The following is a 26,710-nucleotide window of genomic DNA, read 5'->3' as shown; positions in this document are numbered from 1 at the left end:
TATTTTATATATAAATAACACATTTTCTTAAATATATATATGCATGTGTGTGTATTTATATATAGAAAATAATTATACTCCGTACACAGACATAAATTATGTAAACACACTTTTATTTTGGATGCGATTAATCGCGATTAATCATTTGACAGCCCTAAATGCTATACATATTATAATGTGTTGCTAATGTTACACAAACCATGCCTTCTAAAAATCCGTATACTTAGAAATGCTTTGAACATCTTAGAACGTCAGTGGAGAAAGGCATATAGTTCATCATAACCTCGTTATATCATTATCATATACATAATTCACCCGCTAGATTGCTAAATGCATACCCGATTTTTCATATTAATAGAAAATATACCGGGATAACCTGGCTTCTCTTGACACTCCCCTGCTTCAGAGCAGTTAATGATATGCTAAAGCCCGCTCCTCTCGTGACGTGATTGGTTACAAGGTAGTTTGTGACGTCAGAAACACCAGTGATTTCAAACCGTGTTTTTGAGACTGCAGTTTTAAGGAGAAAATACTCAGCAATTGTGTTATGAGTTTGTGCATGGTTTGCCTTAAAGCATATTTAAAAAAAACACATAGACATATAAACAAAATTAAAAACTAGATTTTCACCACAGGGGGTCTTTAAAGGGATGGTTCGGAGTAAAATCAACCTAGGGTCCTTTGCACCATGACCTCGAGCCAAACACCCCTCCAGAAGCCTTTTTTCCCTTGGTCGAATATTATTAAAGTTAGAGCTTATTTCGAGATATCAGCCGAATGGCTTAGTGCAGGCGCTAATGGATCCTATGATGCATCTCGTAAATTACCCCAATGCCCAGAATGGTACCAAACTTATACAGTAGTACAAATAGGTTCTGTACTCATAAAATGAGGCATTGCAAAGTTTGTAAGAACATCAGGAGTTTATTTAAATAACACTTGCCTGACGGCTCATGCTACTGCTAACCCAGACGTCGACATCACTTCTGTGATTTGGGAAAAGCACGTAAAAGTCCTGGCATAAAGCGATGCATAAGGATGTAGTGTAACGACGAATTATCATTTTTTCCAAAGTGTTGCCAACTTAGTGTTAACTAATAATTGTTGCAAACTGGTACTACCAACAAAATATTAGTGCATTCCTGGAACTCGTTCCTGGCGTCGTTACAGTACATCCTTATGCATCGCTTTCTGCCAGGACTTTTACGTGCTTTTCCCAAATCACTGAAGTGACCTCGACGTCCGGGTTAGCAGTAGCATAGACATTATGCAAGTCAGACAGTCACTGTGAGATTGCGTCATTGCGATGAACTAAGATGAGTGACAGCTTTTAATTGATTATAAAGGTACCGCTCTTTGCACACTTTAGGTGATATATAATCAATTCATAATTTGAATAAAACTTTTGTTTTTTTATGCTTGAACAGCGGCCATGTACCCCCTGTTTTTGGACATCCGCTACATTCATGTATTAAGCGATTATTATTGTCATGTTTGTGTGTGATTTTTTTATTTATTTATTTATTTATTTATTTTATTTCTCCTTTCCCACAAAAAAAAATATTTGACCAGTCATCAATCTGAGAGGGATAGTGCCACCCTGGCCCTTATGTAGCCTCACCACTGGCTTATACACACATACACTAAACTATATATATTTTATCTATTCTACCATTGTAACATTGTGGTAGTTGTGGAAAGCACATGACGAAAGTGAAGGTGAAACACAGTCTTTACTGATCGAACTCAGGCAGGACAGAAACAACCACATAAAACATCAACGAGAACCGACAAGGGACAGATCGGGGAGTATAAATACACAGGATTAAATGAGGGAACTAACTAGGCACAGTTGGAGGAAGATGAACTATTGTGACAACCATAACTATTTATAATTATATGATAAGACATTATCATATTTCATGACAATATTCCTTTTCTGAACATGGTAGATGTTGTTTGTTTCTGATACCCGGCATCTCATTGTTGCTTTTTGGGTATTCGCTTAAATAGGCATTTACTAGTGTAATAATCTGTTTTGCGAGGGAGTGTTTGTTTTCTAACTGTTCTGTCAATGTTCCAGGACATGGTGAGTTGTTTTCCAGTATAAATTCCTGGGAACAGTAGCCTGACCAGATGGTCTTTGAAGTCAGTATCCTGACATAAACTCAGGAACCTCAACAAGGTGTGCGCGTGCGAGTGTGTGTGTGTGTGAGGGGAGATTTAAATGGCAAATAGGTCAAATCACAGAAAAGGGTTAAATCCAGTTTATCCATGCAGATCGGCCCAGTTTCCTGTCACACTGTGAACCTGATTTATGTATCAAATTCATGTGTTTATGTCAGTGTTCTAATTAGGGCTTCTTTTTATAGGCTATTTTATTGACAAAGTTGTTGTTATGCAGTAAATGATTAGGTTAAAGTAAAGCTGTCTTAGAAATGGTTCAATGCTTTCAGGCCAGGTTACTCAAGTTAGGGAAATCACTAACTGAAATGGAACCAGGTGATACCAACTCCTACAAAGATAGAATTTCAGTTTTACTTGATTATAAAAGGGCAAGTTAATGTGCACTATAGGGTGGGAGTTGAACTTAAAACTATTTGTATCAAGTATAAAGGGAATACATTTTATTTTCTTGCCCCTTTATTAATATTTTGGCATTTGAAGGTTTAAACAAAAAATAATTTCATTTAGAAAAATATATTAAAATAATGAAATAATTTAGCTGCATTGTTTACAATATTTGTTTACCATACATTTAATAGTGCCTTCTTATTGGCTAAATTACTGAATAACTTGTCTCATCGTCAGATTTTAGTCGCTCACACCATCTCATGCTCTGAAAAGTTTGAAGTTTCTCTCATTCATCTCACTTAAGAGAAAAAAGAAGACTGAAACATAACCTTATGTTCCTGTTGTGTGACCTCTGTGTTGTTTTACTGTAAATCATTCAGTGTTCCATCATTATGAGAGTCTATTGCGGTGGACAAACTGCAGACAGACACATGCAAACTCTATCAAATGGAGTGTAAACTTTGTTTGCTCATGCTCCTCTGTTTAGCACTTTTGCTTGTCTCTGTAGCCCATCTGTGCTTAACATTCAATCAGATCAGAGAGCAACACTGAACTCTGATCCCACAAAATTATTATAATTTTTTTTTAGTGAGCAGTGTCATGTGAAAATAAGAATCGACTCTGTTGCGCAAGTAGTTTTGAGAATGCCTCATCTCTTTAATATGCTCTCTCTGGACAGATTTTTTTTATGCCTGTTAGGAATTTTGGTAGGAAAACACTTCACAGATTTTCTCTTTTACAATAATCATAGTTTAAGGAATGCTTGTAGTCGCTCAAGATGCATGTGGTCATCTCTTGCAGCAGTGATTCCCTTATGAAAGGATAAATAAGTTATCATGACCTCCATGACAACTCAATTTTGACATTTTCTGATGAAAATATCATGGGAAACCAAAACCGAAGTCCCATGAAGGTAAATCAGTTCAGTTGGCACTTGGCAGCCATTTTAGTAACATCCCCGGGCCAGGCTGCTATCTGTATGTAATGTTGGCATAAAAGTACAGCTTTACTTGAATCAGTAAAGTTTTAAACTCTCTAAAAGAGTATCTATCTTTTAAGATTAAGTGTTAATAATATGGCAACAATAATATGCTTGTAATTAACCAATAATTAACCGAATCGTGTTAAAGAAACTGCTTTCAAATTGTTCTAGCTAATGTGCATATACTGAAATTTGCAATTTGTTCCCAAACTTCACCATGTTACTATAGGATGTTTTTGTGATTCAATATGTTTATTTTTAGCGTTGACCAAACCGTTTCGAGGTATCATTCTTGTCAAGTACAGTACATTTCATGTGTAGGACTAATAGTGATGCAGAGCTTAGAAAATACTACTTAAATGCTTATGAATTCATTTGATTTGCCAAAAAAAAAATTAAACAGGGCAGAGTGAGACTTTAGTGCTTTACAAGAAGATCAGAAGAACATCACTTCCAAGACCAAAAGTGTAATGTCCCTCAACAGAAGATAAACCAAAATCCAAGACCCTGGCCTAAAGTAACACTATTCTGATCTTTGCACATGGAAAAGTTGGGAAATGCTGGATCATTTGCATAATGACTATTGCCCAAAGGAAATTGGGCAACTGTTGTACTTGTTTGGCCAAGCTGCACTGTTACTCAGTCCCCCTCTGATACTGTTTTTACACAGCAACCAGATGTTATGAAAAATGTGTGTTCAGTTTTGGCTAACTCCTTATAGATGTGTGTTTTTTTTTACAAGGTACACTTTGACTGAGCGAAATGGTGTTTGTTTGTTTTTGTTTTTGTTATGTGAATGATGTAACCAGGGTCTAAGGTCTAAAAACTTTACTTTAAATGGTTCTAAAAGGTTCTAGTGAAGACTCAAACTCCAGCATTAGAGCTTTTAAAGTTCATTTTCTGGGTTTCCGGTGATGGATTCTTGATGGCTGGGTCTGATGACTGCATGACCATTTTGTCATAAATGTGGTCATGATTTCCCAAATTCTGTCTCCCTACTATCACACTAATGGATTCCTGAAACTTCAGCAATTAGTTTGTGGATTACCGAAATCACATCCCACAAACAGCAGAAGATGACTCCATATGCCATTGAATGGTGATGTGCGGTTGTGAAGCGCTGACATTTCTGTGTCATAACTCATAGCCTTGACCTTCTCAGTATCATTTAAGGAATTTACGGGAACATTCACAACCCGAAGGAGAAATTGGAAGGGGTTTTCGATGGGATTTTTGTGTTCGGTTTCAGCATTCAGTTAATATTTTAAGGGAACTGCTCTCATAAAAAAATATTGGTAGTAAAACATTTTTTGTGTCAGTCAAAAATGGTCAGTCTTTGTTGGACAGCATTAGATAATATAATGCAAAGATTAACGGCGGTAGATGGTCCATTTCATCACAGCTTCTGGCACAACTGTAGCCTGTAAAAAAATTACTAGAACTGAATGACAACTGCATTGCCCAATAACTGGCCACAATCAAAGTTTTACACAACTCACCAAACATTGTAACACCACCGACAGGATCTATTGTATGAAACTAAATTGGGTTCAATCTGAATGGGAAGTGCAATAATCTATATACGGTAAATTATCATGGAATATTTAGTCAATATTCAGTTGATACTTATACAAATATTGACAGTAGCAGAACATTTTCAACAAATCTGAGTAATGAAAGAGATGGATGGCCAATATTTCTGTAACTGCACCTTACTTTTCAAGTGCTATAGTGAGTGAAGTTTTGTCTTTTCTTCAGTTTATATGCTTTTATCAGGCTAAGTGAATAATGACACATTCAGTTTGATGGTGCGAATATTTGAAGATTATTCTGTCACCCCCTTGAGCCCTGAGCTTTGTTACCGCCACAGTAACTCGAGAGCGCACATAAAATATTAAATATGGGGACCACTCCGATGCAATGCATTGGCCAATGCTAACATTGGCTTTTTGTTTGGTGTAATTCCAAAGCCACTAGCGGCATCAAACAGAACTGCAATCTGTTTGTTTGACTCAGCAACATGAGCGCAGCCAACCAACGCTGTTAGTTTGGTGAATGACAACTCGTTTGTCTGAACAGTGGCATGAACTTGTTTGAAAACAGACATTATTGCAGTTCTTCTTGGTGTCAATAACGTTGCTAGAAAAAAAGTGATGTGTAATCAAACTCACCCGTGCATTTTATCATATTTATATTCATAAAAGTTCATTCATATATTCCTCATACTCTATGGTAAGGATGCACAGCTTGCAGTCTAAGTTATAGCCTGCTGTGCCTGTGGATTCTAGACTATCATCAGTCAGTGCTGTTGCATTCTGGGTGATTTACTGGGTGACAGACCCTCTAATGGATCATGGGTCTTGGTCTGGCTGGATTAAAGTGCGGCTGGAATTTGATGATTTAGCATATGGTGGCAGGCGCTCCCTGCTTCAAGGCAGTAGCTTGATACATGGCCTGATGTTAAACCGGTCAGGATTTTGCCCTGGGACTTTCTGTCAGTTCATTTTGCTGCAAGGTGTCTTTCTCTACTTAGGCCTGTTTAAAGACCGAGAAGGAAGGAGAGGGGATAACAACAACCTACAGAATGCTGGATTTGAACATTTCCTATAATTGAATGGTTTTGTGTAATTTTACAGTTTCAACCAGTAATGCAAATGCAAATGCAAAAATAACAGTTTTCAGACAGGTTTTTCGAACACTCCCCATCTGCCCTTTGTTAAACAAACAGATAGTCCCGCCCCACGATCTCACGCCTTTGGTTGAGCAATGTTGCTGTGCTGGGCTGGTCAAACAACAGAGAAATGTTTTGCCATGTTTACAGCTGTTCTGGAAATCAGCCTACAAATGGCTTACATATTGTCTCTGCATATTTAACTAGGATAGGAGCAAGTATTTTAAAATCTAAAAAGATTCCACTTACACACAGCTTTGACTCTTTGTCATGTGTTTTTAAGTCGGATGTGTCAATACAACAAGGGTTTGCAAAAACATGTAGAGTATTAGATAATATTGTTCCTCTCTGACCAGGCCAGGACTCAAGCAGTGACTTGTAGAATTCCAGTGGAATGAATGGTTAGAGATGCCTTACATCAGATGAATTTAGATATAGGGCCAGATTTACTAACAGCTTGCGCAAACCCTCTTTTGGCGTTAAAAAACTACAGTCAGGATTTACTAAAGACACAGTGAAAAATTTGCGCTGAAAAGGCGTGGTTATTTTTGCGGCTGACCTTATTGCATAATGCATTTGTAGGAGATTCCCTTTCAGATGCAAAATGTATGGGAGAAGAGTATTTAAATGATTCATGCAAGGTGATTTAATGTGAACTAATGTTTCCGCTGGTCAATTTACTGGTATTTGCACCATTATTTAACGCCCAAAAAAGCGTGTCTCAAACCAGACACTAATTTGCGCTGCTCTTCATAGATTGCGTTGTTTGTTATGTAAATTATCCGGTTGCGTTCTTTAATTTGAGCATGGTCAGTAGGCCTAGATCACTTTTTAAAAATGTAAAAATTATCGGCTGAAAATAGTATTTTCGTTTTTGGCCGAAAGAGAAAAAAGGCCGAAAATATAAGCCGAAAATATGTCGCTCCGTGTTTGGCGATCAGGTTTTCACACTCACGCAGCACAGTAACTTGACGAGCAGCTCCGCTTTTCCGCTTCGTGTGCGCGCGCTCTGCTCAATGTTCCGCTCCGTGTGTGTGCGCTGCGACCTCTGCTCTGTCGATCATGGCCCAAACTCTCCACTCATGTACCGATCACGCACACCGGAAAAGCAAAGTCCGCTCAAATAAAGCGCCGACATGAAATTCTCTGTAGTAGACTTCTGTTTCACTAGTAGACTCCCGCTTGTTCACTGATCTGCTCACATGCTCTTATAATAGCCTAATAGTTTTATTATTATATATAAGGACTATACTTATGTATAAGGTAATTATGTATAAGGACTATACTTTATTTTGATAATCAGTCAAAACATAAATCTGTTAAATCTCTGAGTCTGTTGCATAGAACTGAATGATGAATAATATACTGATCTATTTATATTTAATATTATTTTAATGTAGAGCTATTTGCTTTCCAATTTTTGTGTGTTACTTTAAATAAAAGTGTGGTTATTTTATTGGCTTGTATTTTTTTTTTTTTCAGATTCAGTAAAATGATTGCATTTAATTTAAAAGTCTAATAAATAAGTAATAAATTAAATAAAAGTAATAATAATTTTTTTTAAAAGTCATTTTCGGCCCAGAATTTTCATTTCGGTGCATTTATGGCCCTTTTTTACATTTATATATGTTTTCATTCTATATTCCAAACCCAAATTGTACTTTAAGATTGGAAATGCATTTTCTTGCCCTATAAGGTATAGTATTTGGCCATTTGAAGGTTTAAACAAAATATACTTTTAATAAAAAAAAAAAAAATCTTCAAGCCATGCTGTTTATGATATTAACTATCATTTTGAAATATATTTTGGCCAGAATTTTATGCATATGTTTTCCAGTTTCCTTCTACTTTTTAGCTTTTTTCTTGGTTCAAAATTGTGTCACTATTCAAGCGTGCTGATGGCTATATCATTATTTAAATGTATAATAACCTCAAAACAAGTTACCAATAGAAAAGTATCAGTTGTACTGTAGCCTTACTACTGAATGATCCTTTAGCTTATAATCAGTTCAAGTAATTGCCAGAGCATGCTGTATTGATACTTTTACAGCATTAGCTGGTGTACATAGGACTTTTTTTTTTTTTTTTATAATTTATGCAAAAAAAAAAACATCCGACAAGAAAATGAAATCAAGTAAACAAATCAAAATAATTAGAATAACACAATAAAAAAAAGTAAAAACTTATAATAATTAACAATAGTTACAGCCAAAGACTTTTTAGCCATTGTCATTGTCCATTGCATATTCGAAAAGGAGTGGGAAGAAAAAACAAAACGTATTTAATCCCCACAAATCAAAGCTTACAAATAATCGACCCGCGTTCCAAATATTCATACATCTACTTTGTTATACCCCAAAGCAATACAATCAATTATGTAAACAAGGAAAAAAATTATATTTAAATAACTACTATGAAAGAATAAATTATAAATGTCAGCAGCTCAGGAAAAATAAATTAAAAAAATGAAGTAATAATAAAAACACAATGAAACTGAAGATAATTACTAGCCCCAAAAATACTCGTTAATTATTCACCCCCTTCTTCATCCCTGTATCCCTTGAAGACCATATCTTTATACCTGATTTTAAACTGATTTATATTTGGACATTGCTTTAGTTCCTCGTTGAGACTGTTCCATAGCCTTTCTCCAGAGCTTGAACTTGCTTCTCTCTTTTAGATTGACCTCTTTTTGACTACTCTTCTTACAGCGGCAATGATCACAGGTGTTAGCAGTCATCAGCAGATGACATGTGGTTCACAGCACTAGCACTGACCTGCTCTGAGCCTTGAACCTGCGATTTGTTAGCATGCCAGCCACACTTACACCTTTGCTTTACAAGCAATGTACCTCCCTCTGCAAGCATCAAGTTACAAGCTGTTAGTCATTTATTGGAAATTTAGGTGCACTGATGAGTTGCCTGAACCTGCGCTCTGCCTCATTATGCTGGAACTTCTCAAACGTTTTTTACCCATGTTTGAGTGAATGAAACGTATTACTAATGTTTTACAAGCACCTTCCAAGCATTGCATACTGATGTAATAGTGTTATGCCTGGTAACTTCTGGGTTACTAGGTTAAAATAGGCTTGTGGTCTGCAAAAAGAAACTGTCTGTCTGATTTGTTTGTGTTTGTGTGTCTGTCTGATTTGTGTGTGTGTGTGTGTGTGTGTGTGTGTGTCTGTCTGATTTGTGTGTGTGCGTGTGTGTGTGCGTATGTGTATTATTTAGCATAGGCTAATTAGAAACAAACAAACAATCTATAACTATTGAACTTAAATTAGAGTTCAAAGGTTTGTTGTTGGTAAGATATATATATCATATATATATAGTGGTGTGAAAAACTGTTTGCCCCCTTGGTAAATATGATCAAATATGGCTGTAAAAAATAAATCTGCATTTTTAATCCTTTTGATATTTTATTTAAAAAATTTGCAAAATTCTAACCTTTCATTGGAGTAAAATAATTGAAAGTGGGGGGAAAATCACATTATGAAATAAATGTTTTTCTCCAAAACACGTTGGGAACAATTGTTTGCCCCCTTTTATTAAATACTTTTTGCAACCTCTTTTTGCCAAGATAACAGCTCTGAGTTTTCTCCTATAATGCCTGATGAGTTTGGAGAACACCTGACAAGAGATCAGAGACCATTCCTCCATACAGAATCTCTCCATCAGATGAAATAAAAACATTAGCTTTTTTGGCAGCAAACACTTATGATGGGTTTGGTGCACACAGGGATAAAAAAGAATGAAAAAAATGTGTAAAATGAAATACTCTGCTGTATCTTTAATGCTGTGGGCCTAATTTTCTGCCAGAGGTCCTACCAACAGATAAAAAATCTAAACCTGACAGCCTGTTCTGGAAATCTTATAACGTAGAACAGGATGGAGAGATTCTGTATGGAGGAATGGTCTCTGATCTCTTGTCAGGTGTTCTCCAAACTCATCAGGCATTATAGAAGAAAACTCAGAGCTGTTATCTTGGCAAAAAAGAGGTTGCAAAAAGTATTTAATAAAAGGGGGCAAACAATTGTTCCCAACGTGTTTTGGAGAAAAACATTTATTTCATAATGTGATTTCCCCCCCACTTTCAATTATTTTACTTCAATGAAAGGTTAGATTTTTGCACATTTTTTAAATAAAATATCAAAAGGATTAAAAATGCAGATTTATTTTTTACAGCCATATTTGATCATATTTACCAAGGGGGCAAACACTTTTTCACACCACTATATATATATATATATATATATATATATATATATATATATATATATATATATATATATATATATATATATAAATAAATTATTGTGAATTAGAAATGTTTTATATGCTGAATTTTCAGCATAATTACTCCAGTCTTCAGTCACGTCACATGATCCTTCAGAAATCATTCTAATATGCTGATTTGATGCTCAGGAAACATTTCTTATTATTATTATTAATGTTGAAAACAGTTGTGCTGCTTAATGTTTTTATGGAAACTGATTCTGATATTTTCAGGATTCAAAAGAACAGCATTTATTTGAAATAGATCTTTTGTAGCAATGTTAAAATCTTTACTATTTTTTTTATCAGTTTTATACAGCTTTTCTGAATAAATGAAAGTATAAATTTCTTTAAAAACAGGTGTGTGCTCTTTTGACTTGAGTCAGTAAGCAAACACTAGTAACCACCCAGAACACAATAGAAACTGATCAGCAACATGTTAACAAACCCCAGAAGTCCCTTTAAGAAGCTTCATGAGAAGCTCAGTGAAAGTGAGCTTTACATACTCAAACACCACTTGTTTTTTTTTTCTCTCTCAAAAATGTAAATCTAATTTCTTGGTTTAGTATCTTTTCAACATGTTTGTGTATACAATTGTAAATTCTTGTAAAGTCACCTAAACAGGTCAGTGTCTCTGTCTCTGCATTTTGTTGACTAAAACAATTGCCTTGTGGTCTGGGAGCCTCAGATCTCGGTTTTCTTTGTTCCTCCTTTACATAACAACAATTCATGAAACTGTAAGAAAACATACAATGTCAACAGTAATACTGAAAAAGACATAACACTTCGTGATCAGTTATGCAAATCAGTTGTTAATGTGGAGTTCCTGTTGACTATGTGTGTATAATAACACAAATGGGGTTGCAATGGGGTCCAAAGTTCAGAAGTAATTTTTGAAAATGCTTTTTTTGCATTTGTCTAATTTACTATTTTTCCCCATTACTAGTTAAATAGTAAAAAAAAAATGAGTGAAAAGTTTAAATCAAATTTTTTTTTCAAATTGTCTTAGTATTTAGTTTGTCTTCTTTTGCAGCACTTGAGCTGCATGAACTCCACATGTTTAAGTCAAATTCAATTGAATTCAATTGAATTCATGTTTAAGTCATGTTTAAGTCAAACCTGATGATCATGTTATCTAACCTGCAAACCTGTTCTGATGATGCAAAAAACATCTTGAGCTTCAATGGAAGCAAGAACGTCTAAAAACCTGTACAAAAAAGAGTTCATGGGATCAAATGCTTACTCTTTAAATTTTTAATTTCAGATTTTCATTGTGGTCTCAGACGTTTGGATCCCATGTGTCTTTTTTAGCCGTAACTGAAAGTCTGGTTTTAGTCTTATGAAATTTGTAGTACTGCAAGTGTTCTCTTCCTTTTTAAATCACTCTGAAAACCATTTTTTTTGAACATTTTCACACCCCAAAGTTGAAGGAGGATGTGAAAGATACCTAGACAGCTAAAATTATGCTTCTTTTAGTCATTCTGGAGAGATTCGATTGGATGTGATGGATGGGTTTTGCCACTGCAGTTGGAAATATATTGTGGTGTGTGCGTTTTTCCATAAAATTCGGATACATTTGTTTTGCCTATAGGCTAATTAATAGCTAGCAAATGGACCCGAAGCGTTTAAATAAAAAAATTTAAAAAATCATAGCTTCATCGGAATGATCCGAAATTTGGTGACTTTGTTGGTACTTGGTATATGAACACCCAAAAAAATTGGGGACAGGATTTGAATAGTCTAAGTGGTTGTAAAAAAAATAGTCACACTCAGGACCTTCGGGTCCAAATGGACCCGCCATAGGAAATGAATGGGAAATTGGCAAAAATGTGACAATACAGAGTTTTTTTGTGCGTACAATCTACAAATCAGCCACGATCCAGAAAAAAAGCACACAACAGTGAAGGGGTAAATCTATAAAACATCAAGAGTGCAAAACAGACACATCCACACACACACACACACACACACACAAACACACTTTTATACACATACACACTAATAAATTCAGATTACAAAAATCTGTTTTGAATTTTTAAAAATCACAGCTTCATCGGAATGTTACGAAACTAGGTGACTTTTATGGTATTAGGTATGTGAACACACAAAAAATATTGAGGTCATGATCCAAGCATGCTAAGTGGTCATCACACTTCTGCTCTTTGGTCAAAAATGACTCCCATAGGAAATGAATGGGAAATTGTCAAAAATATGAAAACACAGAGTTTTTTTGTGCATACAATCTACAAATCAGCCAGGATGCAGAAAAAAAGGACTCAACAGTGAAGGGGTGAATCTCTAAAACATCAAGAGTGCAAAACAGACTAAATCTGTTCAGGCAAAAATCACTAGAATTCGCAAGCCTTTCTACAGAGAGCTGTAAATCCACTAGTGGTAAAAATGTGCTATTGCGTGATAAAAATGCTCAGTGTGTCCACCAGTTGGCGCCCATCTCATTTAAAAAATTGCTTTCATGAGGCCTAGGCTTGACTCTAAAATGAAATACAGCTTTAATAAAAATAAAATAAAAATTATATATATATAAAAAAATTCTATTATATTCAATGGGAAAAAATGGGTCATAATTATTGCATAAATATTAATTATAAATCATAAAATTATCTCAAAACACCAAAAAAGAAAAGAAAAAATATTATAAAAAACAAGTAAAAAAAAAAAATATTAAGATTTTTTTATATATATATTAATCCCGCCCTCCGGGTCCATTTGGACCCGAAGGTCCCAAGTGTGACTGTTAAACGAAGGACCCCAGAGGGTTAACACAGATGTCTGTTTAATAAAAAAAGTCCTCAAAAGTACAATAACGTCTTGGTTACTGATGTAACCCTCATTCCTTGATGTTGACTGACAAATGGGGTCTCACTTGGGAGCCCCAATCACCTCTGAGTTTTAGAAAAACGGCCAAATGAATTGGCAAATGGAATTTGCTTGGCACGCATCCACTCATTCAGGTTTATGCTGAGGAGCCGAGATGAGGGCCCCGGCCATTCAGCGGTGGTTCAGGCTTGTAACGGGGGGGACACAACGTCTCCATTCTCTCCATCGGGAAAGTAGAGGCAGTGAGTGTTGTGTGACACATAACTGGCTCCAAGGATCCCGCAAAGGGATGGCCAGAGATACGTGAGGAGGCAACACGTCCTCGAAACGTGACTTCTTGGCTCGTGGCGAATGTGGAAGGAGAGGCTGTGGAATGAGGAAGCATAGCATCACTCACTGCATGACCACGCCCTGAATGGCCCAGAGATTGAGGAAACTGCTCTTTTTTTATTGAAAATGTGGGTAATGTGGGAACAGTTTAAAGAAAAAAAACAAAGATTCTACACCCAGCCCTCCTCCAGGTTTAGAGCAGCTTCGCACATCTCTGGGCTGACTGTATCAGAGCCGCTTCGATGGACTTTGGATGGTTTAGTGGCCTGAGGGACGGCAGCGGGCTGGGTAACTGCACAGGGGACTCCAGCCTTCACGAGGAGTCTTGGGGCCTGACATGGTCATGTTCTCGCAGTGCAGACTTGAACCACCCACGAATGCCGTCTCAGCCCAGGCATTTGTGACAGTGATAGTGGCCGTCAGATGAAGACCGGAAATGACCGCATCCAGAAACACACGAACGGAAAGGCATCTTTGAAAAGACGCTCGCCGACCATGCTTGCTCTTTTAGGGAAATCTGCTCTTTGCGCTGAAGCACCCAGGGAAATTTCACTGCACTTCTGAATGAGTGCAGATGCTTGCTACCATCTTGTATACCCATATGTACGAGGGAATGGCTCGGTATGCAAATTCCACTCACCAATTCCATTGGTCTTTTTTCTAAAACTCAGAGGTGATTGGGGCTCCCAAATGAGTCACCATTAGTCAGTCGACATAACGTTGTGTGTGTGTGTGTGTGTGTGTCAGTCAGTATGCCAGTTTCTCTTTCTGACTGTGTCTCCGGCACACTTTAAACTTAAGAGTTTTCTATGGCAACCAGTAGTTATGAAGTTACTTATTGATCATTTCGTCTTAACAGCTCTCATTCCACCAGTGTTCAGTCTGTTTCTACACCTCGCATGTCCAGACAGCGCAATTTCCATTTCACTTCCTTCCTTCGTTCTTGAGCTCTCTTCTCTATTTTTAACATCCATTCACTACTACCTTTCCCAGTCTGTCTTTGTATGTTCTTTTTGAAAGTGCACTGAACTTGAGTTTTTATCATTGAGGTAAAATTGGGCTTTTAGATGGTTATGTGCACCTTTGTTAAAAGTATGTGTGTAGAAATGTGTACAGGACAGCTGCTTTTTCCCTGGAACAGAACTGGACCATCTGTCCATAGTTCAATTCAGCTGCTCTGGAATAAAACTTTATGAAATCCTCTGTTTATCTTGCATGCATGTAAGATGCTTTACTAACTGGTTGCTACACCGACAGACCGATCTAGTTCAATGGAAGTTGAATGGAAATCACATACTGTAACACACAAACATGCAGATAGAGACATTTACTGTACCATACACATATACTTTTCCCTTTCCCACACATATATACTAGACTCTAACAGAAACATGATCAGATGTTGTGCATTTAAAAAGTGTGTGAGGTTTAAAATAAGCTTCACAAAGGACCTGTTAATAGACAGACAGACACAAATGCACAGAGACACTCCACATACCAGTCTTGCTAAACATATGTCGCTGTTCTCGCAGAACAATTTCAAAGTTTAAAGTGCCCCATTATGCTATTTTAAAGGCTCCTAATTTTGTTTTGGAGGTCTCCTACAATAGGTTTACATTACATTATAAGGTCGAAAAAATGCACATCACCACATTTTTTCAATGATTCATAAACGACTCATCCAATAATTCAGTCTCTCTAAATCCCTCCTTTTCGAGAGCCTACTCTGCTCTGATTGGTTAGACGGCCAAGTCTGTTGTGATTGATCTACCTCTTACCACGCGTGTCGGAAACGAACCTCCCATTACCATAAATGAACTTCTGCTCCGGAGGCTTCCTAAATCCTCAGTGATTGCACACACTGTAAAGACAGTAACAATGGAGTCGATTTCACCAGATCAATCTGAGTGCAAGTCCGATGCTGAAACATTGGAAGAACTAGTTATTCAACCCGAACCTCCATCGCAAGGATTACTTGAGAAGGACGTTTCTCAGTGAGTAACACACTACTCAGTTTGAGGTACATTATGAGATGTTGCAACTGCATCAGCATCAGCTTAAACAAGTGTACTGTATGTTCATCAACAAACCGATGTGTATATTTTTTATTTATTGCGGTGAACAGTCCGGAACTGCATTAACTGTATCAATAATGGCGCATACTTTAGCCGAGCAGCACTAACATGAATGACTGAAGTAACATTAAAGATTGTAAAACAAATCTAGCTCCATCCTTTATCATTACTCAAAATAGTAAAAACATCAGATAATATGCATTAACGGACACAATTTTGTTAATAGTGAGCCCATAGCTGCTTAGCAGAACTATTTCAGTAGCCTAAGTTAGTAATAACGTGAGTTAGTCAGTCAGTCTAGAGAACTAGCACAATATAAAACACAAAACTATGTATTTTGAATACCCGGTAGAAAATATATACATCAATAATTACTCATACTTACAGATTGTGATTCTGAGGAGCAAGTTTGTCCAAATAAAGTGGGTACTGTCCCATCTTTAATGGATAAGCGTTTTATAAATCCCATTTAGACCTCACAGAGATTTGAGAAGCAATCGTCAAAAGGTTATACTGCTGTTGTGTCGCTGTGGTAATTTTAACCACTGACTCTTTACATCAAAAGCAGAATTTGCTTTTGCAGAGCAGAAACAGCGGCTTTTCGACATGTACAGCATTTGAGGGTCAAAGTAAACGTTATTCTCAGACAGCCAATGAAGACTATAGGTGGGCACTATGCAAATGTGTTACCCAGTGACGTGTAGCCCTCACGAAAGTGGGATTCGAATTCCTGATGACTCATTTAGGCTGTTCAGAGTTGATTCTTTCTTTTGGGAGTCAATATGTAAGGAATAATTGACGACAGGCCGTTGAATTATTAGAAAAATAATGCACACCCGAGGTGGTAATGCTGTCACGATGCGAAGCGTAGTGGCCGTTACACCTCGGGTGTGCATTATTTTTCTAATAATTCAACGGCCTGAAGTCAATTATTCCACTTATACTACAGTTACCACACCTCGACACATTGTTCAGATTATGTATTCCAAGACGTTTGTAAAGTTTTTGTCATTAAAATGCTCTTGAATGTAGGACTAATTTCTTACGCATCTAATCCAATGCCTCCGTTGATAATTCCAAAACGTCATTTTAGAGTTAGTAACGGAGGTTTGAGCCACTGATAGCAGACTAATGCTGGGGACACACGACTAGCTGACACATTCTCTGACTGTATTCATCGCAGCAGATTTTAAACACCGACTTTGAACACAGACTGAACGCGCTGAACACGCGTTTGGGCATGATCAGTCATCAAATTACATTCATAACCGGCCTTAAAGTGTGTCCTCGGCTCGGCTTTATGCAGTGATTAGAGAGAGATGTTGCAATAATGAGACAGAAAAGCATGTGCGTCAATATTATTATTTATTTATTAATTCAATTCGTTTTAATTAATTCGTTCATTCTTTTTTTTTTTCTATTATTGACAGATGACAGTAGACTAGCCAAATAAATGAAAAAAAAAAAAAAAGCCTTTTAACAAGTAAGGCCTATCAATAATTATTTATTTGTTATATTATCTGCAATAAAAATCCGTGCTGCAGGACTAGGAATAGGAATATAATTTTTTTATTAAAATTAAACTGCATGTTTCCATTGATTGTGAAACTAGACATTGAAAATTGCAGATCAAGCGCATGGGGCTAAATGTTTTTTCTTGTTATGAATTGTATCCTATTTTCCGTTATTACAGTTAACTACGCGAAGTGATACGGAACTGTAATGCGGTCAAGACCTGCCTGGAACTACTTTAGCTGTGCGTTTCCCTGAAAATAATGCACACCTTAGAACGTTCGTCAACCAATCAGATTCAAGCATTCAACTGCCCTGTAGTATAAATTTATTTATCGTGCACTTTCTGCATCACAACTTTGCAGACCATTTACATTCACAGACAGCTACATTACACATTGCATGAAAGGTAATATTCGAAAAAACTTTATTTGGGCACTTGAAATTTAGAGCAAATGAAGATAATTGGGCTATTACGTACTGAAGTTGCAAAGCTTTTGGCACTATCAGCCTCAGCATCCCAATAAACAGTATGATGGGTCTCATAAACGCCACTCGTATGCTGCTCATTTGGCCGAGGCCCTTCCTGTCAGACAGACAACAGCTTGCTTTCAAAGTCCAAGTTGCTCAGCCACATTCATTGACATTTTCTGAATTTACATAATTAAATTACATTCTTGACCTAAGGCCGGAAACATATCAGCAATTTAAAAATCCAAATATGCTCCTGTTTAAAAAGAATCACAAATATTGAGTAAAGGGCAATTTAAGAATAATGATGAATTATATATATATATATATATATATATATATATATATAATTCATTATTTTTAGTCAAAGTAGTAGTAAGTGTGTGAATTATTTAGTGACTTTCACTAGCTAACTAACCTTCAGATTGCTTCAGGACATTCTAAACTAAGAACTAACTGTTTCTGATACATTTTTGGTATTTAAAATGGCAAAGCTTTAAATAATGACAGTTAGGCTATGTTTTGTTGAATTAATTTTATTGATCCTAACAGAAAGTGCTAGAGTTGCCTACCGTTTCTATGGTTACATCCTCAGGCAAATGCTTCTTCTCTTTGCTGTGTTTAGTGCACTCTTAGTAGTTTCTGAAATTATACACACACATCACATATATGTCATATTTCAGCAGCTTTAATATTTTAATCTGTATTTTGATTAGTAATGTGCAAAAAGTAGTTTGTTGTCGTTCGTTTTGCCGTTGCTGGGATGTGTATACGAGGTCTGTCATGGTGGTTTGTGTTTATTAATGGTGATATAATTTGTAACAGGCAATGAGAGAATATATGACAGATATTTGTGTCCACCCAGTTTCAAGCGCTGTGATGTTGCTGTCCACCTAGTCCCAAGAAAACAATCCATTCGCTTCACTAATTAAATGAATGAATGAACATCCCTATTAAAGTCACTTTGGCCTTGGTCTTAATAGGGCCCAAGAGAGCCGTACACATTTTGTGTGGCGTTATTGTACATATGCTCTTTAAAACGTTACAGATGAACTGGGAAACAGCGCAGTGGAATCAATAAGTCAACATATGCTCTGAATAACATTGCTTAGCTATAGAGTCATTACTCATTGATCATTTAGAAAAAAATAGACTAAGAATTTCCCCATTTTGGCCTTATTTTAGGTGTTTCTGTGTTCATTTCAGGGAATGAATAACTGCGAGGCTTGTGGGATTCAGTAAAAGAGTGAATTAATCTGTTGGTTTGTGTTCCTCCTGTGCTTTACTGCTTTAATTAATGTATCCACTTCACAGAACACTTCAAACTATTCATACTGTGTACGATATGTTGTGTGTGTGTGTGTGTGTGTGTGTGTGTCTGTCTGTCTGGTCCAAGGATCATTGAGTTTAAACACTTCACCTTTGGACTTCCATGTTTCATGTAGTCCCTCATTTTCCATCCATCCATCCATCCATCCATCCATCCATCCATCCATCCATCCATCCATCCATCCATCCATCCATCCATCCATCCATCCATCCATCCATCCATCCATCCATCCATCCATCCATCCATCCATCCATCCATCCATCCATTAGCGGCTTCAAGCATTTGCTTAAAAATGTGAAAAGCAGATTCCATACGTTGTGCTAATGGACATATGATGCAGGTAATCAGGGTGGATTCATTCAAACATGATATGTCTTTTTTCATGCTCATCCTAAAAAATAAACAAACTGCCTGTAAGTGTTCATGTTTTCTTGTGTGTGTGTGTGTTGTTTTCTTGGTGAGTAAGTGCGACCGGCTGATAGCCTCTAGGCATAATGCACCTTTCAGAAGTGCTTCATCGTCATGGCAACCGGAGGTTAGTGGTAGGCGTGGCGATTACGGCGTTTGAGTCGGCTGCTATTGTTACCTGCACAGGAAGTTTGATGCTCACGTTATCTTCTCACAGATTAATCTCCGCCAGATGCGTGACATATTAATTCATGTTTGCTGATTATGATTTTCTGACTTTTTCTTTTCAATCTTGGAAATAATTTTGGTTGTATATTGTTTTAGGGTATTTTAGAGACCAAGGTATTTATAGATGTCATGAGGGCCTCTCTGGAGGGTTTGTCTAACTTGATCAGATATGCAATGGCAGATGGTATGCAAACATGCGCACACACACACACATTCATCAGCTCACACACAGGCATGAGTCACTGCCTGTGCTCGCTCAGATAGACTGACCTTTTAATCAGGATTTAGACTAATGATACCAAACACACACAAACAGACACAGATTCTGTTCCGAAGAGTTTTCTAAATTGTAACCAGTAAATAAACTGTCTTCAGGTCTTCTACAGGGACTCAATAAATTATTTCAGCAGAAAAGTTTGCCTGGTTGTGTCATGAAATTTACTTTCTAACGATTTCAACATAACAATCTTGTTTTACTGCTTTTTTCTCCAAGTGCTTGAGGACATTTATATATATTGTTTTGTTTCTATGGTCATCTTCCTTCCTGTCAACCTGACTTCTTGTAATGGAGGGCGGCTTTCAGTTTGCTTATTCTCATAATGCTTCTCTCCCTCTAAATGAGGGACTCTAGATTCAGTAGTTCAAGTAGCCTACCACTTTTGATTGTTTGTTAGGATGAAGTCAAACAACACACTGTGATTCATATTACATTTATACCACAAATATTGAGGCAAGATGGCGCCTGTGTTCGGACCAGATCTGTCTGAGCCGAGCGGTGCCTTCGTCTGGTTCCAGTCAGTGACCGGACATGGGAGTCGCACCGTGCGCCACCGGCCTCCGCTTCTCCATCTTTTTGGCACTCTGATCGGATCTTTTCAACCCGGCAAGCCTGGATCCTCGCTGGATAGTGCCCTGGCTACGCCGAGGTGTCCCGCCGGTCAGCGCACACCTCCAGTCTATTGCACCCAGCAAACACTGTTTGCTTTACTGAATGCCCGCTCCATTCCGAACAAGGCACTTTATCTGGGAGATTTGTTCACAAACGAAAATCTTGATTTCATGGCCCTCACTGAGACGTGGCAGCGGCTGACTTCTTTTATTGACTTCTTTATTGTATTTTAATTTACCGACCTCCTGGTCCTGCACGAGAGTTCTTAGACGAGTTTTATCTACTATTATTAAATTAGACAAAGGTTCCATTCTTGGTGATTTCAATTTCCACATTGACGATCCCTTTTGTAATGTAGCGTCTGAGTTTTTAACACTTACAGACTCTTTTAATTTAAAGCAACATGTTTCTTCAACATTGTAAAGCACAATGTGCCATACCATTTTTATGCTGATGACATACAGTTGTATTGCTCTGATTTATTGGATTGTATTTCTTGCTAGTAACTGTCTACAATTAAATTAGAAAAAGACTGAAACCCTAATTGTTGCCCCAGAAAATCCCATCCATCCTTCAACACCTTGGTTCTCTGAGCTCCTCTGTCCAGTCGAGCCTCAGAAATCTTAGCGTCTGGTTTGTCTTTGGACTGCCATTCTTTACTTTTTGGTCAGAAATTGTTTTTATCATCTAAGAAATATTGCAAAATTGAGGGCAATTTTATCAGACTCTGCATGATCTTGAGATGGTTATCCATGCTTTTATTTCTTCACGTTTAGATTACTGTAACTCCCTTTTTACTTTTTTTTAACAAATCTGCTCTAAATCGTCTTCAGACTGTTCAAAATGCTGTGGCAAGGCTTTTAACAGGATCTGGCAGAAGGACACACATCACACCCATTTTGTCCTCTCTACACTGGCTACCCATCACATTTCGTATTGATTGTAAAATATTAGTTTTAACTTAGAGCTTTAAATGGTCAGGCCCCACAATACATTGCTGATTTGTTATGCACATACTCCCCAGGCCGTGCCCTTGGATCCTCAGGCCAGAGTCTTTTAATGGTCCCAAAGACTCGTTATAAAACCCTGGGAGACCTGTCCTTTCAGGCTGTAGCCCCCAGACTGTGGACTCTCCCCCCAGACACTAGGCCTACTGTGTCATGTCCATATTTATTAGTGCTCTGTTGTCCCGGATGGTTTGTTTTTATTTGTGGTAAGAAGATTTTTCTGAACAAACTTACTCACCTGACTCCAAAAGTTGGTTCACCAAAAAACTAAATTCTTTCATCATTTACCCTCGTGCCATTCTAAACTTGTATGGCATTCTTTCTTCCATGCAACTACTAAAGTTTGCAGAATTGTCACTCTGCTGTTTTTCATATAATAAAGTGAATGGTGACCAGGGCTGTCAAGCTCCATAAATGACAAAAAGCACCATAACATTTCCATAACCAGTAGGTCATTTGACTGCTATGCTGTATTCAGCGTAGTCAAAAATGTAAGTACTTACTCACTTTTAAGGCATTTGTATGAACTGCACTATTGAAATTAAGCGAATATGCATGAATTTTCAGTATGTTATATTTCATTTGAGTATGTTCCCATCACAGACTGGTTGTATAGACTACACTACAACAAAGATGAAAGTCAAAAGTCTTTATCTTCATATTACTCATTGAGGATTATTAATTAAAGGAGAACTCCGGTCAATTTTAACATTGAGCTCAGTTTTTTGTACATTTGGAGTGCTGTCAATACAGAGAACAACAACAAAAATCGGTGTTGCCTACACCGTGTTATCCTCTTTTTAAAATTTGCACCCTGTTGACTTCAATGGGGCAAGTTTTAAACCTGCTTTTAGCCTCTTAACATCCTTGATGTGTCATTACAAGTGCCCAGCCATGTGAGTGATTCCTTCAGAGTGAAGACAGGTCAGTCTGACTGCAGTAGATGTGAAAGATATGAATAAAAATGATAATAATTCAGCCAGCGCTCATACCTGTATTTACATCCTGTTTTCGGTCGAAGTCCATAGTAGTCGATTGTCGAGTTCACGCGCATAGGTTTAGTACCTATGATCACGCGCGTGAACTCAACAATCGATTACTTTGGACTTCGATCGAAAACAGGATGTAAATACAGGTATGTGCGCTGGCTGAATTATTATCATTTTTATTCATATCTTTCACATCTACTGCAGTCAGATTCACCCGTGTTCACTCCGAAGGAATCACTCACATGACCTGTGCACTTGTAATGACACATCAAGGATGTTAAGAGGCTAAAAGCAGGTTTAAAACTTGCCCTATTGAAATCAACAGGGTGCAAATTTTAAAAAGAGGATAACACGGTGTAGGCAACACCGATTTTTGTCGTTGTTCTCTGTACTGACAGCACTCCAAATGTACAAAAAAACTGTGATGTTAAAATTGACCGGAGTTCTCCTTTAAAGACAGGCAAAATAACAAATAACATCAAACACAGACAAGAGACAAAGAACTGAACAAAACAGGGAGTACTTATACCAGAACTAAACAAGGCTACTAATGAGATAATTGATGGGCAACAGGTGAATACAATGAATGACTAAATCAAACACACAGGAAAACTGGGTCAAACTAGCAGACAATGAAGGCAGTGTCAAAACACAAAGAAACATGAACATAACAGAACATAACTGGGACTGTTCCTCACACATAGCTATAAAATTACTTCAGAAAATGGTGCACAAGTTGAATAGACCACTTTTATGTTTTTTATTTATTCAGCTTTTTAGTCTTTTTGATGCCATAGCTGCTTGTCACTTCTCACTTTCATTGTATGGAAAATATCGTCTTTGTTGGTCCATGGAAGAAAGCACATCATACGGCTTCAGAAATGAGTACATAACAGCTGAATTATTTCTCTAAAGAGAAAAGTACTCTTTTATTGATTTAACTCTTCTTTTATTCTTTGCACCATTGGTCTAATTTCTGTCAAAAGATCGAGAGGGAAAATGGCTTGTTTATTCCCAGAAAGCAAGACCTACATCTGAAGAGAACTTGGAATGTGTGTGTCTATATATATATATATATATATATAATATTATTATTATTATTATATTATATTATGTTGTTGTTGCATAAGGTCAGCTGGCACCAGTCCCTCCCTGCTGTCGGGTCTGCTATATCCTCACCGGCCATAAATATGCTTTTATTCATCCTCCCTGTAGAGAAAGCGAGTGATAGTCAGTGTGGAAATGGTGGGGGATTAATTTGGTGTTGCTTCATCATATTAGCCTTTTTAGCTGGAGGGATGGAAGAGTGTGAGAGAGCGAGGAATGCTCTTTTGGATATCAGCTTGAAAGTATTTGCGCAGTGTGAGTGACGCGACAGCTTCAGGGTTGTCTTTGTGCGGCCATCAATAAATGCAATAAAAACACAGATGGTGTGTGTGTTTGTGGCCGTTTGAACATTGCCCCCTTAAGAAAGTTGACCTCGGCCCTTCCAGCTGCCTGCAAAGTGTCGGATGAGTGTTTTTGTGTTGATATGTGTGACAGTTCACTCTGTATATTCTTGTCGCCACTCACCAAATGAAACTGCATACAAATGCCTCTCTGCCATTTAAAGCAGTGTTTGAATTCACTTCCCTGCTTATCTGTTCCTCCTCACAAGCACTCACTCACAAATGTTTATGTTTGTCTTCCTCTCTCGGCGCTATCACATCAGATCACGCACAAATTTCTCCTCCTCGCCTCATTAACATCTGTCGCGCATGGTTTTCTACATGGATTCCCTCTTATCTTACCATGGCCTCTGTCAAGAGAGAGTTTCTCTGTGAGATTACATAATCCTCCCCATGGGGTCTAATCCTGGCTGGCTTTCTAAAGTCAGTTGTGTTGAAAATGGGCAAGAATTTGTACCTTTGGGTTTCACGCTTGTGTCGAAAGTGATAATTGTCGACTGAGTCGTCGATAGCTGTTGATCAAAACATTATATTTTTTCTGGGGTAAAAGGAACAGATGGAGTTAAATATAGATAGAGTGTTTTTTGCTGACCTTTTCCATAGAATGAAAGTGAATTGTGACCAAATGTTGTAGATAAAACTGCACACAAATTTCATTGAGTGACAAGCCGTGCAGGTCATTGTGTCACTTGCAGCATCGTAAACAAGCTGATGACAGCTCCATCTGTCAGTGAAATTGCACAAAAACATGAAGAAGACACATTGTGGATTTATTCCATTTCATTTTGAAAATTGAATGCAAGGAATATCCTATGTATTTTAGCCACATGGAAAAATTACTCAAGGCATCCTAGAGGAGGAAGTTGTCAGAAGGCAAGGCACATGTGTTTTCTTCAGACTGTTTCATTTGAATCAAGCTAGTCTCTTATATAAGAGAGGGTTGAATCTCATTCGTACAATGTGATTTAAATCATGCTGTTTCAAACAAAATGATCAGCCAATTGGCGAGAAACTTTATTTAATATTGGTGCTTGGCAAGTGTTAGTTTTGAACCCTGCTCTCATCCTGTGCAGTGCAGACAAAATACACAGCCAAAACTGACTGAAGCTGGACATATTTTTGATTTCGAAGAGATAAGTCATAGTCTTAGTTCATGGCAGACAATCAGGCGATTTTCAGGGATCAATCCAGAATGCACTAAATCCTACACTGCTGTTTTTTTTTTGTTGTTGTTGTTTTTTGTAGAAAAGAACCACATTTTGCATTCAATATGAGTGTTAATTTTGCATATGTTTAGTTATCCAATCAGTTGATTATTCTCTGTCCAGAGAATGTGTTTTTTCCTTCAGTTTCCCCATTCAGCGTTTGTGAATGCACCCAGTAACCATAGATCAAGATTTAATGCTTCACATTTAACGTTTCAACTGTCAGTGGAGACAGATTCCTCTTTCTCTCTCTCTCTCTCTCTCTCTCTCTCTCTCTCTCTCTCTCTCTCTCTCTCTCTCTCTCTCTCTCTCTCTCTCTCTCTCTTAGATTTTCTTTCCCTCTGAGGAAAGAACAACAGACTGAGAGGAAGTAACAGTTTTGCAGACCTTAAAGGGATAGTTCACCCAAAAAATGTAATTCTGTCATCATTTACTCAAGTTGTTCCAAACCTGTATGAGTTTCTTTCTTCTGCTGAACACAAAAGAAGATGTTTTAAAGAATGTTGATAACCTGACAGTTGATGTGCCCCATTGACTTTCACAGTAGGAAAAAAACAATACTATGGGGACCATCAACTGTTTGGTTACAAACATTCTTCAATATCTTCCTTTGTGTTCATATAGGTTTGAAACAACTTGATGACTGAATTTTCATTTTTGGGTGAACTATCCCTTTTAACTATTGTTATTCTTACCTGGCGTGTTCAGTGTGTATATCTCTGTTTAATTAAATAGGAGAGTTGCATTGTGTACTTCTTCATACAGAAATGTATACTTCTACAGGCCCGTTCACACCAAGGACGATAACTATAAAGATAACGATAAAGATATAATTCTAAAAATCGTTCTCCATATTAAAGAATAACAGAGTTCACACCACAACTATAACGATAAAGATATGAGGAACGATATCGTTGGGATCACTTTCAGAACGATTTTTTTCCAGCTGTCGAACGATAAAACACTGACAGCCAATCAGAATCCACTCTAATTTAAAGGTCTCGCGAATTTAAAATGGATCTGGATTATCCAGGCGCGCGCGTGCTTAGAATAAAAAGACCGTTATCGGTCGTTGGTGTGGACGCATATATAGTTATCTTTATCGTTATCTTTATAGTTATCGTGCTTGGTGTGAACGGGCCTTACTTCTCAATGTTTTTTTTTTGTTTTTGCTTAAAATTGTACAAGCTAAGACAAAAATACTTACACAGTTCTCTCCTTCTCTCTTTCTGTCTCTCTACCACGCAGGTTTTCCAGGTTTCCTCTCCAAAAGTTCCTGTTCTTAGATGGTAACAGAGAGCTTGAGATAAGAGGTAAAATTAATGTCTGCATGTGTGTGTGAATGATTTTCTTTTTTATTCTGATGTGATTTTAATTGCAGTGTGATTCCTATTGAGATGTAATTACTATTGTTTGTTGTTGCTGTTATAATGATGTAATGGCTTTACATCAATATTACATTGCATTACATTGGCTTTT

At 37.2% G+C, this 26,710-nt stretch overlaps 1 protein-coding gene across 1 annotated transcript in view; it reads left to right on the top strand.

The window, feature by feature from the left end:
• stat5a (signal transducer and activator of transcription 5a) overlaps positions 1–26,710 on the top strand; it is an 88,577-nt gene that overhangs the window by 24,276 nt on the left and 37,591 nt on the right. Inside the window, exon 2 of the mRNA XM_079891613.1 lies at positions 26,480–26,544. The gene's annotated coding sequence lies outside the window, so the exon portion shown is untranslated. The remainder of the gene's footprint in view (positions 1–26,479; positions 26,545–26,710) is intronic.

The sequence above is a fragment of the Squalius cephalus genome (genome assembly GCF_949319135.1).
Source record: "Squalius cephalus genome assembly, chromosome: 1".
Taxonomy (NCBI): domain Eukaryota; kingdom Metazoa; phylum Chordata; class Actinopteri; order Cypriniformes; family Leuciscidae; genus Squalius; species Squalius cephalus.
The sequence above is the reverse complement of the archived record's forward strand: the minus strand, read 5'-3'. Positions and strand labels throughout refer to the sequence as shown.